Source organism: Castor canadensis, chromosome 8 (genome assembly GCF_047511655.1).
Source record: "Castor canadensis chromosome 8, mCasCan1.hap1v2, whole genome shotgun sequence".
NCBI lineage: Eukaryota > Metazoa > Chordata > Mammalia > Rodentia > Castoridae > Castor > Castor canadensis.
The window spans coordinates 39,115,613-39,129,451 of NC_133393.1; positions in this window are offsets into that span (position 1 = coordinate 39,115,613).

Below are 13,839 nucleotides of genomic sequence, written 5' to 3' on the forward strand. Positions count from 1 at the left end.
AAGAGCTCTTTCTAATAGATTAATAAGAAGATACATAAACCCTAGTTAATAGAGGGCAAAAATGTCAAATCTGAAAGAGAGTTCGGTAGGGATAAAGAGACTCCCAGTGACATGGAACATCTTAGACTTGCAATCAAGAGGAAAGCACAAAAAATGAAAATAACACAACAAAGGAAAGAACAGAATAATTTTTAAAGTAACAAAAGACTTGAAGATCGTTCTGTTAACAATAATTCTAACTTTCACCGGACAACCTCTATTTTATATAAGACCAAGAAAAGAAGGAAAGGAAGAATATAGTTTCCAGATGGAGATAAATACTGAAGAAAGATGAACCTTTAGATCACCAGAAAGTCCCACTGAGACCAGGCTCAGCAAGAAACTACACACATGAGGAGCTGAAAATTGAATGTTCAACATCCAGCAGGAAAGACCCTAGAAAGAGGAGAAAAGGGGGAATTTATCATAGCATCTCAACAAGTTGTCTAAATAGAAACGAGCACAGTATTTTCACTACATCAAAGGCATCATTGGCTTAAGAGTCTAGTATTTTTTATTGGTTGAATTAAGTTCAAAAAGCTCCATAGGTAGCAAAAACTACTGGTAATCACCAATTTTTACAACAAAACAAACACTGTATCTAGCCGATGGTATAACAGACACCTGCCGTGCATTAGTTGTTGGATACAACCCTGCAGGAGGGGGACTGACATTTCCAACAGCATGGGACCAGTGTACTAATTATGATGCTTTGGGTGGAGGTAATAGGAAAATCAAATGAAGCTACGGCAAAAAATAGGAAAAATTCATATTACCTCCCTGGCAGTAAATCAGGAGGTGGTAGCAGCGGGTTGGGCGGCTTCATGGGATGAGTAACTCCCTGCTGTCAGGATGATCTAGATCTTTCCTCCCGTCTATTCTGCACTAGCTCCCCTCATCTTGCAAGGTTGTTGTCTCTGCCCCAGGTTTCACATCCTCACAATACCCACAGCCAGGAAAGCAGAGGGACCTTCCTTCCTGAAGCCACCTTTAAAAGAGAAAACTGAACCTGAGTGGAGACTTTCAGACTCTTACATTTCAGATTGATAAGAACGCTATCAAATGCCATTTTATAAATCAGCAATGTGAAGAATCAGGTTGAGATTAATCAAGATGGCTCTTCCATAAGTCTGGGAGATCCATTCACATCCATCTCCAAATAGAATGGATGCCTGAATAAAACCAGGGTTTTCTTGGTAAGGAAGCAGAGAGAAGCAGAAAGGGGGGAGTGGATATTGAACAGGCAACCAATAGTATCTGTTTCCTTCCTTCCTTCCTTCCTTCCTTCCTTCCTTCCTTCCTTCCTTCCTTCCTTCCCTCCCTCCTTTCTTTTTTTTCCTCGTGGTGTAGAGGATTGAGTTCAAGGCTTTGTGAATGCTAGGCAGGTGCTCTCCCACTGTGCCACACCATCAGCCCTGCCTTCATCTGGCTCCTAGTTTATACACAATAAGGACAGGGGAGGTAGCTCAAGTGGTAGACCACTTGCCTAGCAAGCTGGAGGCCCTAGCTTTGATCCCCAGTACCATGGTTAAAAAAAGAAAGAAAGAAAGAAATCTGCGCAATAATATTCACTCTTTGTGGGATACAGTTCTGTGGGCTTTGACAAATGCTCAGAGCTGTGTAGACATCACTACAATCAAGATAGGGAAAGACATATTGTGAAAGTGGTGGATAGGCCTGTGACCAGTCACCATGAATTTACTATTGTGATACAAATGGCGAGGGGAGAGAGGTGGTTCTTTTACCCTTTGCCCACACAGAGGAGGCTGACCTCTATGCAATCTTGCCTCCGATGCAATCTTGTAGGAGGCAATCTACAAGTCTGACATAGGTAGGCATAGACAGTACCAACAGAAGAGGGGAGAGACTCCCACTCTGGAGCCAAGACTGCAGTGTCCTTATTAGTATATATATGGTTCCCAGGACACCTTGCTCAAGTTGTCAGTCAAATTCGTACCTGTGGTCAGTGAACTATGGTTAACCTAAAGGTTTGTTGGGTTCCCCAGGGTTTCCCACCCTTGCTTGATTCTGTCCATGTTTCCTACTATCCCTCACTAGCCAGGCTGGGGCATTCTGGTCCTTGTGGGGAGCAGACAGGTGTATTGAATAAGCTAAATGTTTGAGTTTGGCACAGCCCCAAACTGCAGAAGGGAACAAGCATAGTTATGCCCAGTAAAATTGCATGTTTGATTGGCACAGCCTCAGCTGCAGAAGTGGGCGAGATGCAGTACAGCTGTTTTCTCCTTTAATGTTTACATTTGGAGAGAAGCTGTCACAGGTTCCTCCTGTTCCCAAGGATCACAGTGTCATGCCCCTCCCCCAAGAATGCCTCTCTGCCTCATGTTGCCACTGTATATAATAAATGCACTGGAGGTGGGGGCTGCTGGTGTGTCTCTACCCTAGCACACAAGCCTACCTGGCCCCAGCTTCATGCATGTTTTTTCTGTTGTCTTTTCTACATCTCCTGTAGCCCTCAGTTAGGTTTCTAGGACAAGCTCGTGAGGGACCCAAGAGGTGGCACACCGAACAGGGACCTGAGTGCGAGGTGACACCTGGGCAGGAAACTAACTACAGGGGAACTTGAAGCCTGAGGCAATCTCCAAGAAGCACAGGTATGAGAGAAACAAGTAAGGTGGGGGTGGAGAGTGAGTTGAGTACAGAACCATGGGACAGGGTAAGTCTAAGTACCCAGAGCTCTATATACAGGCTTTAAAAGCTATGCTAAAGATTAGAGGAGGCAGTCAAGTAGCTGCAACTCAAGCAGTTTTTAGATTTTGTACAGGGTACCTGCCTGTGGTTTCCTGAAGAAGGTACTGCAAATTTAGAAACATGGAACAAGGTAGGAGATGGGCCAAGAGTACGCTATGCAGCTGAAGGGCTGGAATGCATGCCCATTTTTACATTGTGGTCTTTGATTAAAGATTGTTTGGGGCCTACTCCCTCACATAAAACCTCCTCGGTATTTGAGCTAGGATGTGGGACTCACTCCTTACAATCCGCCAGGCAGTATCCCTTAAAGGAAAAACAGCTGTACTGCATCTTGCCCACTTCTGCAGCTGAGTCTGTCCCAATCAAACATGCAATTTTACTGGGCATAACTATACTTGCTCCCTTCTGCAGTTTGGGGCTGTGCCAAACTCAAACATGCAGCTTATTCAATACACCTGTCAGCTCCTCACAGGTCCTCTGTGCAGATACAGGACATATGTCTATTCCAGAGAGAGAGGCTGAGTGTGTGGAGGGCCAGAGGCTTCAGGATGGCCTTTGATTTTTCTTGTGGCAGGTAGATGAGGTGGTTGAACTGTTTCAGAAGACAGGCCTGGCCTCCATATTTGAATACAACAAAGGATGTGATAAAATAGAACAATGATTATAAGAAGGACTCAGTATCAAACTCAGTAGCTAACATTTACAAACCAAAAGGCTGTCCAGAGAGAGTTGCTTTCAGCCCATCCAACAATACTACAGTGTTTAGAGTCCCATGAATGAGCCCAACTGTGGCTGAACAGCAGTTATCTAAGCCGGCTTGCTTTCTTCCAGGGAGCTGGCGCCAAAGCCTGTCTCTAGTGTCCAGGGCCAGTATTTGCCCGTAGAGTGCCTTTGTGCAATGTGGAAAAAGACTCCCCTTGATTGGAATATTGTTGTAACATGTCAGAAAACTGTCATAGCCAATATGCAGCTCCTTGAGACAAACCTTGGATGGCGTCTCTTAGGATTATACAGTGCACAACCAGCACGGCTGGAACAGTAGCCTCAGGACCCCATTGTTTTGGGGATAAGAATAGTCCTATTGGTTCAGATATGTAGCAGGTCTGGGTCTAGGTTTTGGAGCATGCCTGGAAGTTTACTGATTTATTCATTCTGCACTTATAGTGTATTTGCTATATTTGAGGCATATTGCTGAGTGCTTTCTGATCATTAATTTGCTTAATCTTTACAAAATAATCGTGAACTAGTACTATCTTTAGTCCTTTCTTGAAACAAGGAAGTCAAAGTCTGGAGAGCCTAAGTCATCTGCTCTCGTTCATATGTTTAGTGACATTGCTACCTCGAAGCCTGATAGCTATCAAGTCACCCTTCTTCCTCCTAAATATGTGATATGCATTATTGATATATACGCCAGTTCTGTCATAATGACTAGTCATATTAATGTATCTGTTTTAATTCTTATTTGCTGGGCTTCTCAGGAAAAACAGGAGACACTCAGGGATACATGAACACATTAAAAGTGGCAAATAGTAAGAAAAGGACTATTGTTCAGACCAAATGATGGAATACCGCACCTGCTTCAGCCATAGAGGTGAGTTGCAGGGCGCCCCTGTATCGCTTGCTTCGGTGGGGCACGGGTGCTTTTGCTCAATTAGGAGATCAGCCCTGTAAAAAGGAAGCCTGCTGGCAAAGACCCAAGCCCAAAGACTGAGCTTTCTCTGCGATAATCCTCAGGATCTTGGGGAGGTGTCGTGGCCGTTTCCTCCCAAGCATATGCCAAAAAAGAGACCTCTTGGCCAAAGCCCACAGTTTCTTTCTTTGGGGTTTCTGTAGCTGTGGGAGCAGAGATTTTGGCCCAGCAAAAAGCTCCTGCTGAAGTTCTGCCATCTCAATGCCTTCTTCGAGGAAACCGACTATGAACGAGAAAGGAAAAATTGTGCTCAGTAATTTCTTGTCTGGTTCTCTTCCATGAAGAATTCCTAATTCAACTGATTTCCTTCTTAATTAGATTTAGCAATTAGGGATAACCTAGTGTTTTCCTGTAAGGGTCTCATCCTCCACCATGGCTGTCTAGTTTACAGCACCACAGCTGTGTAATTGGCAGTTAAACTCACATCTATTAAAAGCAGAGGAGATGGAGACAGCCCTAAAGCTGGCTCTTCAATCCGGATGGATTTAGAGAGAATTTGCCAAGCAAAGGTGCTTGGCAAAGGTGGCTGGAGTGCCAGCCACTCCAGAGTAATGGGACGATAGAAAGACAGTCTGGGGTCTTTAGACTCCCATGAGTCATTCATGTATTCATTCAACAAACATTGTTTGAATACTTACCATCTGCTAAATACTGTTGTAATGGTGGAAGGCTTGACTGAGGAGTAAGGGTTAAACTCTGTGCTGTGGGGAGTTACTTTTTTAAGTGTGAATTATAGTTGTGGCACTGCATGCCAGGCAGACATAATGGAGGATGGCCTCTTACAGGAAAACACTAGGTTGATGGGCAACCCTAATTGCTAACTCTAATTAGGAAGAGAGTCAGTAAGATTAAGAATCCTCCTTGTAAGAGAAGCAAACAAGAAGGCAAGAGTGTTTTATTGTGCCCAAAGCAGAGCAGGTGCATTTGCAGATGGCAATACTGGGAGTTGGATGCCTGCTAGAGGTGCAGAGAGACGTCAGGGTGGTGCTGGCTCTGTGGCTGGCACCTAGTGGCTCTGAGGCAACAAGAGTCTTTGGATTTTGTTAAGGAGCAGATGACATTGTCTAACTGTTCAGCTCACTCAGGATAACAAGCGGCATCTGTTTTCCCTAGCCATTTGCATTCCTGCGGGATCATTCCTTCATTCCTAAGTCACTGGTATTCAAGGAAGGTAAACTGAGGCTCTGGCAGATTCACAGCTCCTTCCTTTTACAGCTGTAGTTAAGCAACTTGAGAGCCACAGCTAGATCTGTAGGGGTTGAATTGTCCCCCAAACTTCATGTGTTGTAAACTTACTCTCTGAATTCCTATGTGAATAGTGTTTGGAGATGGGGCCCTTGGGAAGTAATTAGGATCAGATGAGGTCAGAAGGGTGGAGTTTCCATGATAGCATTAAGGACATTGTAGGACAATAGAGACCTGAGCTTGCAGCTTGCTCTGTCTCACCACGTGATGCCCTCGCCATGTCTAATGCAACACCTGAAGCCCTAACCAGATTCTAAGCAGATGTCAGCACTGTGCTCTTGGAGAACTGGGAGTCAAATTTTTTCTCTCTACATTGCTTGGTCTCAAGTATTTTGTTATAACAACAGAAAACAGCCTAAGACTATAGCAATGACTAACTTTTTTATACTATGTGACACTGAGGCTTGCATTGAGAAACACAGCCATGTTTTCTTTTGACAGATTGCATGGTAGATGATCAGAGAAGTTTTGGAAAGGAGTAAATTCCACCACCTTCACTCTCTCAGTGTTGCAGTTGACCCTCGTGGTTTATGAATAACATAGAACCAAAAGAGAGGAGAAGCAAAAGCCTTCATTTCACGAGTTTATTTTACTATTGACTTCCTGCTCATTTCCTTTTCGCTAATTTAGTGATTTACTTCACCTGCACCCACAGAAAACTGTTTTCCATTCTTCTTCCTCTTCTACCACATTTTCCTTCCCTACAGTCATTAGGTTCATTCTCCTGTCCTTCTGTTGGTATTTATGGTATCTGAAAGGGATGAACAGAGATGAATCCCTGCAGGATAACCCCTCAAATAAGGGTCCTTAGATATTTTTGTCCCTTCATCTGTAGAACACAGTATTTTCTCTGTCATTCCTCAAAGTCTTGAGTGAAATATCCACTCTTAAGAAGTGCTTTGTGGAGTTGGTGCTCGTATTTTGGCCCGTAGCCCAGTGGGTGTGCAGCTAGAACAAGGGCTGCCCTTGGGGGTCCGCTGTCCTGGTCACAGCAGCATCCATGCCACAGCTGCCACAGAACAAGGGTGCACATTGATTCTCTGCTTCCAGCTCTAAGACTTCCCCAGCCCACCATCCTTGGTCTGTCCTCAGGGCTTCGTGATGGACGTTCCAAGCCAGGTGAGAAGGGTCAACAAAGCAATGAGAATTAATGGTGATACTTTGAAAGCACAAAGGCCTGGGAAGACTGAAATCTTTCAGCATTTCCTACAGTTCTCTCGGTCAAAAACAGTGCTGGAAATTCCAGAAATGTAATACCGTTTGCCTCTATCTATAGGCCGTCTCACTGTCTGTTGAAGGTTTATTTCCTAAAAACACGTGATAGTTTAAAAAATTTGTAAAATTGTTTCCTGGGATAGAATTGGACTGCCTCAAAGGGGAGACTGAAGAATCTTATAAATAATGAGGATTTCTGCACTCAGAGGTTGCAACCCTCAAACTTCAGGGCACTGGTGGAGAGAACTTGGCCTATTAATCAAACTCCTTAAAGAAATTAAATAAAACCATTCTACTCTTTCAGGATGGTTCATTTCACCATCCTAAGCCATGAGTAAGCTGTCATTTTAGAAGCAGCCTTGGTTGGGGAAGGAGTTACCCCAGCCTCCATCTCATTCTCAGCTCTCCTGTCACCTAGTGCTGTGACTGTGTTAGCGTTTTGTCCCTGTGACAATCATCTGAGAGTAACAGCTCAAAAGGGGGAAAGATTTCTGACTCAGTTTTAGATGAAACCAGCCATGGTCAGCTGCTTCCTTGCTTTGGATTGGAGGTGAGGCAGAGTATCATGGGAGAGGGCATAATAGAGCAGCTCACTTCATAGCTGCCAGGAAAAAGCGAGAATATCTGCACTAGCAGGCTTTCTGTCTTCCTCCTCTTATTCCAGCCACCTCCCAGCCTAGGGGATAGTGTTGCTCACCTTCAAAGCTGGTATTCCCCCTCTCAGTTAATTGCCTCTGGAAACACCCTAATAGACACCTCATAGACACACCAAGACATATGCTTTACTAAACTTCTAGGAGCCTTTCAATCCAACCAAGTCAACATCAAGATTTACCACCACATGACCTTGAGCAACTCCCTTCAGTCTTCTGTGCCTCACTTGGGTTTTCAGCTAGAATGAGGTCAAGAGGATTCTCCACTTCGTATGCATGTTTTGAGGACCAAAAGAACCCATTACTGGCAAACTATGTGCTGAAGAACCTGCCACAGATTTTTAAGGACTATGTGAAAGTTGAGGTTAAATACTAGATGGAAGAGGGGTGGTTTCTTAAAAGGAAAATAAACTTTGAGGCATTGAAGAGCTATTAAGAGGGAAAAGCCTTTTAGAATCCAGTGCAGTGTCCTGGGGTTCCACATCCATGGAGTCAATCAACTGGAATTCAACCAACTATAGACTGAAAATTTTCTGGAAAAAAAATTGCATCTCAACTGACCCTTTAGAGACCCTTTTTTGCTTGTCATTAGTCCCAAAGCAATGCAGTATAGTAACTACTTACATAGTATAGAGATGAGGTAAATTATATGGGAGGATTATGTGTAGGTTATTTGCAAATATTTCATCATTTTATAGAAGGGACCAGAACGTTTTATATAAGTGTCCTGGAACCAACTGCCCACAGCTACCAAGAGATGAATTTCTGAATAAGAGTGAGGCTTATGATTCCACAGACAGGAGTGTAGGGGTATGCCTCACACGTCCTCCTGCAGAGAGAGACAGAGCAGATGAAAGAATATCAGGAAAGATTTATAATGCTGCTTGAATACTTTCCTTTTCTGGAATAATGGGCCCCTTTGTGCAAGCTCCACTTGCGTTTGGTAGAACTCAATAACTAAAGGTCCAGAAGAACATGTTGTACATTTGTAAGGAATTGGCTTTAATAGGTAATCCAGGTGGTGTTTCAAAAGCTATTGCCTGACTCTAGGGGTGTCTATTTCACCCACCTTCTGTGAGCATCATCCTCAGATAGGCATGGCCTTTTAAAAAGCTTCGAAATGGTCGGGCACTGTGGCTCATGCCTGTAATCTTAACTACTCAGGAAGTAGAGATTGGAGGATCAAGGTTTAAAGCCAGCCCTGGCAAAAATTTCACACGACTCCCATCTCAATCAACAAAAACTGGGTGTGGTAGTGCATCCGGTCATCCCAGCTATGTGAGAAGCATAAATTGGAGGATCAAGGTCTGGGCCAACTTGGTTATAAACACAAAACCCTATCTCAAAAGTAAGCAAAAGGGCTGGGAGAGTGACTCAGGAGGTAGAGCACCTGTCTAGCAAACACAGGGCCCTGAGTTCAAACCCAAGTACTGCCAAAAAACAAAGAAGCCTAGAAATGGATGCAATGCTTCTCTCTCTCCCTCCTTTCCCTCTCTCTCTCTCTCTCTCATGCTGTCCTGGCCTGCAGCAGCAGCAGTCTTGAACACAAAAGACATTTGTTGCATGTAATCGTTTTATAAAGCTGGCCCATTTCCATGATGAATAATCATGACACTGGGGTGAAGAAGAATGGTAACTCCACACTTGACACTACTGAAAGGCTGTGATTCATTTGGGGTCTTTTTTTTTATTAAGAAGCCTATCTCAGATAATTTGCGACCAAGTTTTACCCTGGAGCAAGTTTCCCCAGTCATGTTAAATTCATGTGGAAAATCCTCCTAGGATTTAGAACTGAAAAAATAGACAGCTTTAATAAGTGGAAGCGCTGATGTAAAGAACTCAAAAGGCAGATGCTCTAGCCATTTAGGGCAAAAAATGGGCAAGTTGTTACCGTTTTCTTAGTGTGAAGCAATATGGAGACGAGCTTTTAAATTCTGGCAAATTACAGGACAGTTTCCCTCGCTAGGGCAAATTATTCCCAAGGGAATCCTTTTTCTATTGCTCTAACAAATACAAGAGGTAAATCAACTTAAAAAGGAAAAGGTTTATTTGGGCTCATATTTCTGAGGTTTTAGTCATGGTCACTTCGCCTTGTTGCTTTGGGCCTGTGGTGAGGCAGAACATCATGGTGGGAACCTGTGGTAGAGGAAACCTCTTAGCTCATGGCAAGCAGGAAGCAAAGAAAGAGATGAAGGGGCCCAGATCCCAATATCCTCTTCAAGGGCATGCCCCCAGTGGCCATGCCCCCAGTGGCCTAGCTTCCTTCAACCAAGAAGTGTCCCATCAGCTCCAATGGTACCTCAAATAGGAAACTAAGTGTTTAACACATGGGCCTTTGGGAATTTATCCAAAGCATAGCATGTGCCCACCTGCTTTCCATAGCACTCAGGACCTTCTTCAATTTGTGGAACTAACACTGGAATGATTAGTGTACAGTCTCAACTCTAGTTGGTGTTTCAGAGAGAGCAAGGACTTCATCTCATATTCCAGATGAGGACTTCTTTTATTGTTGTGGTTTTTTTGTTTTTGTTTTTGTTTTTTGTGGTACTAGGAGGTTGAACTCGGCCTCACAATTGTTAGGCAGGTGCTCTACCACTTCAGTCACTCCAACAGTACCAGCCCAGGGTTTCTGAATGGCAGAAATAATGACACTTGAGGCCAGAGAATTCTTTGTTGTTGTGGGTTATCTTGTGCATTGTAGATGTTTAGCAAAATCCCTGGCCTCTATTTACCAAGTGCCAGTAGCAACCATACTTCCAGTGTGACAATTAAAAAAGTGTCTCCAGCCAGGTGGCAATGATTCATAACTGTCATCCTAGCTACTTGGGACGCTAAGGTTGGGAGGATCATGGTTCAAGGCCAGCCAGGGCAAATAGTTTGCAAGACCCCATCTCCAAAAATAACCAGAGCAAAATTGAATATGAGGTGTGGCTCAAGTGGTGAAGAACCTGCCTTGCAAGCACAAAGCCCTGAGTTCAAACCTCAGTCCCATGTCTCCAGAACTTGCTCAATGATTTGGCAGGGTGGGAGGGGAATAGCCTTGGTTGTGAACCACTGCCCTCCTAACAGATAGAATCCTGATAGATTCTAGGTGTTTAGTGAATGTTTGTTGAATTAACACATCAATGCTATGTAAGAATGAAAGGCTGAATGAATCAAGTGAATAAATACCTACTGTAAATAAATAAACCCAACCAAAATTGCAGTGGGGGTGGGGAAGAGGAACACAGCACCTTATTACAGCTTTTATACACTCATCAAATCAAACCTGAACTCTATCCCAGCAGTCAAGTCTCTTTATGAACTGGCTCTGCTTTCTTCCTATCTTTGTCTTGTACTTCTTGCTCTTGACCTATGTGCTATCATCCAAATTTGGTGCTTGCATTAAGACAAAGAATTTATCTGTTAAAGAATTTATCACTTGCATTCATTCCTACAAGAGTATCTGTACATGTATATTACTTTTGGTCTTAGTGGTATTTTGGTTTCACACACATACATAGGTACTTTCTTCTCAACTGTAATAGCTCCCTGGTAGAAGGGCTTCCCCCTTGAAGTTTTTTCTTCCCCTCAGCACTATTGCAAGCTTTATGGGCAACAGATGTTTAGCTTTTGCTTGAAGTTCATGTTTTCTTTCAGGAACTGGCAAGCTGGGAGGTGTGTTAAATCTGTAATTTGCATGGTCCTGACGTAGTTTTGTTTTTAAGAGGCATGGGGTTAACGCTTTAAAATCTTGCAGTTTTTTGAAAAAATAAACTCATTCATACAAATATGAATGAAAGTAGTTTGCAAATGTTTTTTTTTTTCTGTGAGAAGGCATTAAATGTACAAGCAATAAGAAAGACAGCAATGGCTGCATTTTGTCTTAAGTTTTGATCGTGCTTGAATTCCAGTTATGATCTCTTCTCATTGCTTGGCAAAACTGTATTAAGACTGGAGATCATGTGACGTGAAACAAGTCAGAATCAGAAAGAAAGATACTGCATGGTTTATCTCATATGTGGAATCTAGATTTTAAAAAAAGTCACGAAAGAAGAAGTAGAAGGAAAACTATCTGGGAAGAAGGGGATTGGGAGGAGGGGACCAGGAAGGGTATACATGGATGATTGAAGCACATTATTTGAATATATGAAAATGTCACAATGCAATCCTTTCTTTTGTACAATTAATATATGCTAACAAAAATGTATTGGGAAAACACCCTGCAGCCTTCCTAGTTTATTCTGTAGTCTACCTCCCACAGGTGTCTCATGTCCACGCACTTTCCCCAATGCCTGTGTTTGGAAATTGCCCCAAACTGCTGTTGTACAGAGCTCAAGTTTTTCTTGGAAACATTCATGTCTTATCTATGTTTGCTCTCCCAGAAGGCATCTGATCCCCAGGGTTCAATGGCAGTGAAGGCAACAACTCCCAGAATTCACCAGCACTGTCTTTGAGCCCCCTTTGTGTGACGGGATAAACAGAGCAGGCACAGAAAAATGAGGTTCACTACTCACTCTGTAACCCTTAAAAGATGAAAGGTTTTTGTTCATGTCTTGTTAACTGTGTCATTGGCAGACCACCCTCTTGAGACTTAGTCTCTCCAGTTAAGAATTCAGGGTCTCCATTTAGTCCTCTCTTATTCACCCTCTCCTATGCCAACTCATGCCCTCTCATTTAAGATACAAGCCCAAGCACTCCTCAGGGCCCTGCTTCCTCCATGGTTCCATCTTGTTCATTTCTCACTTCCATATTCTTGCCTCATGTTCATACTCAGCTCCGTACCAACTTTGTGGTAACCCTCACTTCTGAAAATGTACCCACTCTTTCTCAGGACCAGGGGCTTCCCAATGGTGCACATTTGGTGGCTTTCTCAGTTCTTCAATTCCTTCAATCTTTGATGTAGCTAATCTACCCCCCTGAAGTTGTCTTATGGTTCACTTTTCTACCTCTTGAATTCTATTTGTTGTCTTCTTTCTCAAATGCCTCATAGTCTCATGTCTACTTTGGATGTCAATCACTTCAGGAATCCACCTTCAGCTTTCCCCTTTTCCCCTTTAATTCTCCTTCTATACATGACTTCTAATATCATCATATCTTCATATATAAATTAAATGCAATGGGCACCAAATGCACCTGTCCATTTTCCCCACCCTCTGGAAGTTCCTGCCAAGATTTTCAACTAAGCATTTGAGATGCTTAGTAACAAGCAAACCTGCTATTCCCATGGCTTGTTCTCATACTTGTTAGACTGTACTTCAAGCTGGAAACAATTTTTTTTACAATATTGTTGTACTGGAAGTACATAGTGACATTTACAAAAGTTCTTATATCATAGTTGAATTCACCCCCTCCATCGTTCTCCTTTGCCCCCTTCCCCCCATTCCTGGAAGTTTCAACAGGTCTCATTTTTCCATTTACATACATAAATAAGTACATATTTCCACATCATTCACCCTCTTATACCCTTTCCTTATACCCTCCCCACCTGCAGGACCTTTTTGCCTTCCTGTTCTCTATTTTTGAAAAAAGACATTTTTGTTTAAGATAGCTATACAGAGTGTTTCATTGTGACAGTCCCCAATTATTATAACCCAAATTGGTTCATCCCCTCTATTTTTCTCCTTTTTACCTTAGACCACTTCTTACGGTGGTTTCACCAATTTGTAATTTTTTAAACTTTTTTTTTTATGGCACTGGGGTTTTGAACTCAGGGCCTCACACTTGCTTGGAAGGTGCTCTACAGCTTGAGGCACTTCACTGGCCCTGGAAACATATGTTGAAATCTTTTGACTCTATTTCATTCTTTTCATGTCAACAGATAATCAAAATGGAGTTCTCTTTGTCTGTTTTCTTCCTGCTCTTCTGTGTTAGAAAGTCTTTGTAAAAGAATTCCTATCCCAAAAGTTCCTTGTTCTGAAGGCAGTGGAGTACCAAGTTCAAATCTGGAATTCAAGGTTCTCCATCACTGTGACCCTATGACATATGCTCCTTCAGAGCCTAATTTCTTACTACTGCATTGGCCTGGCCTAAGCAAACTGCATTCTAGCCTCAGCATGCATCATGCACTCCCTTTTTCCAACTAGGAAGTCAAAGCTTTGCTCAAAGGTTCTTTTGAAGCACCTTTACTCTTGGAGATAATCACTACCTCCTATGCTCTACAGTATGTTCTCTGTAGTTCTATTATGCCATCAAGTAATACAGTGGTTCTCATGTTAACCTATGGTCTGGCAGGGTCTGAACAATGTCATCTATTTGTTGACCTGTCACCCATCCAGCTACCCAACTGCCTACCTATCCATCCATTTA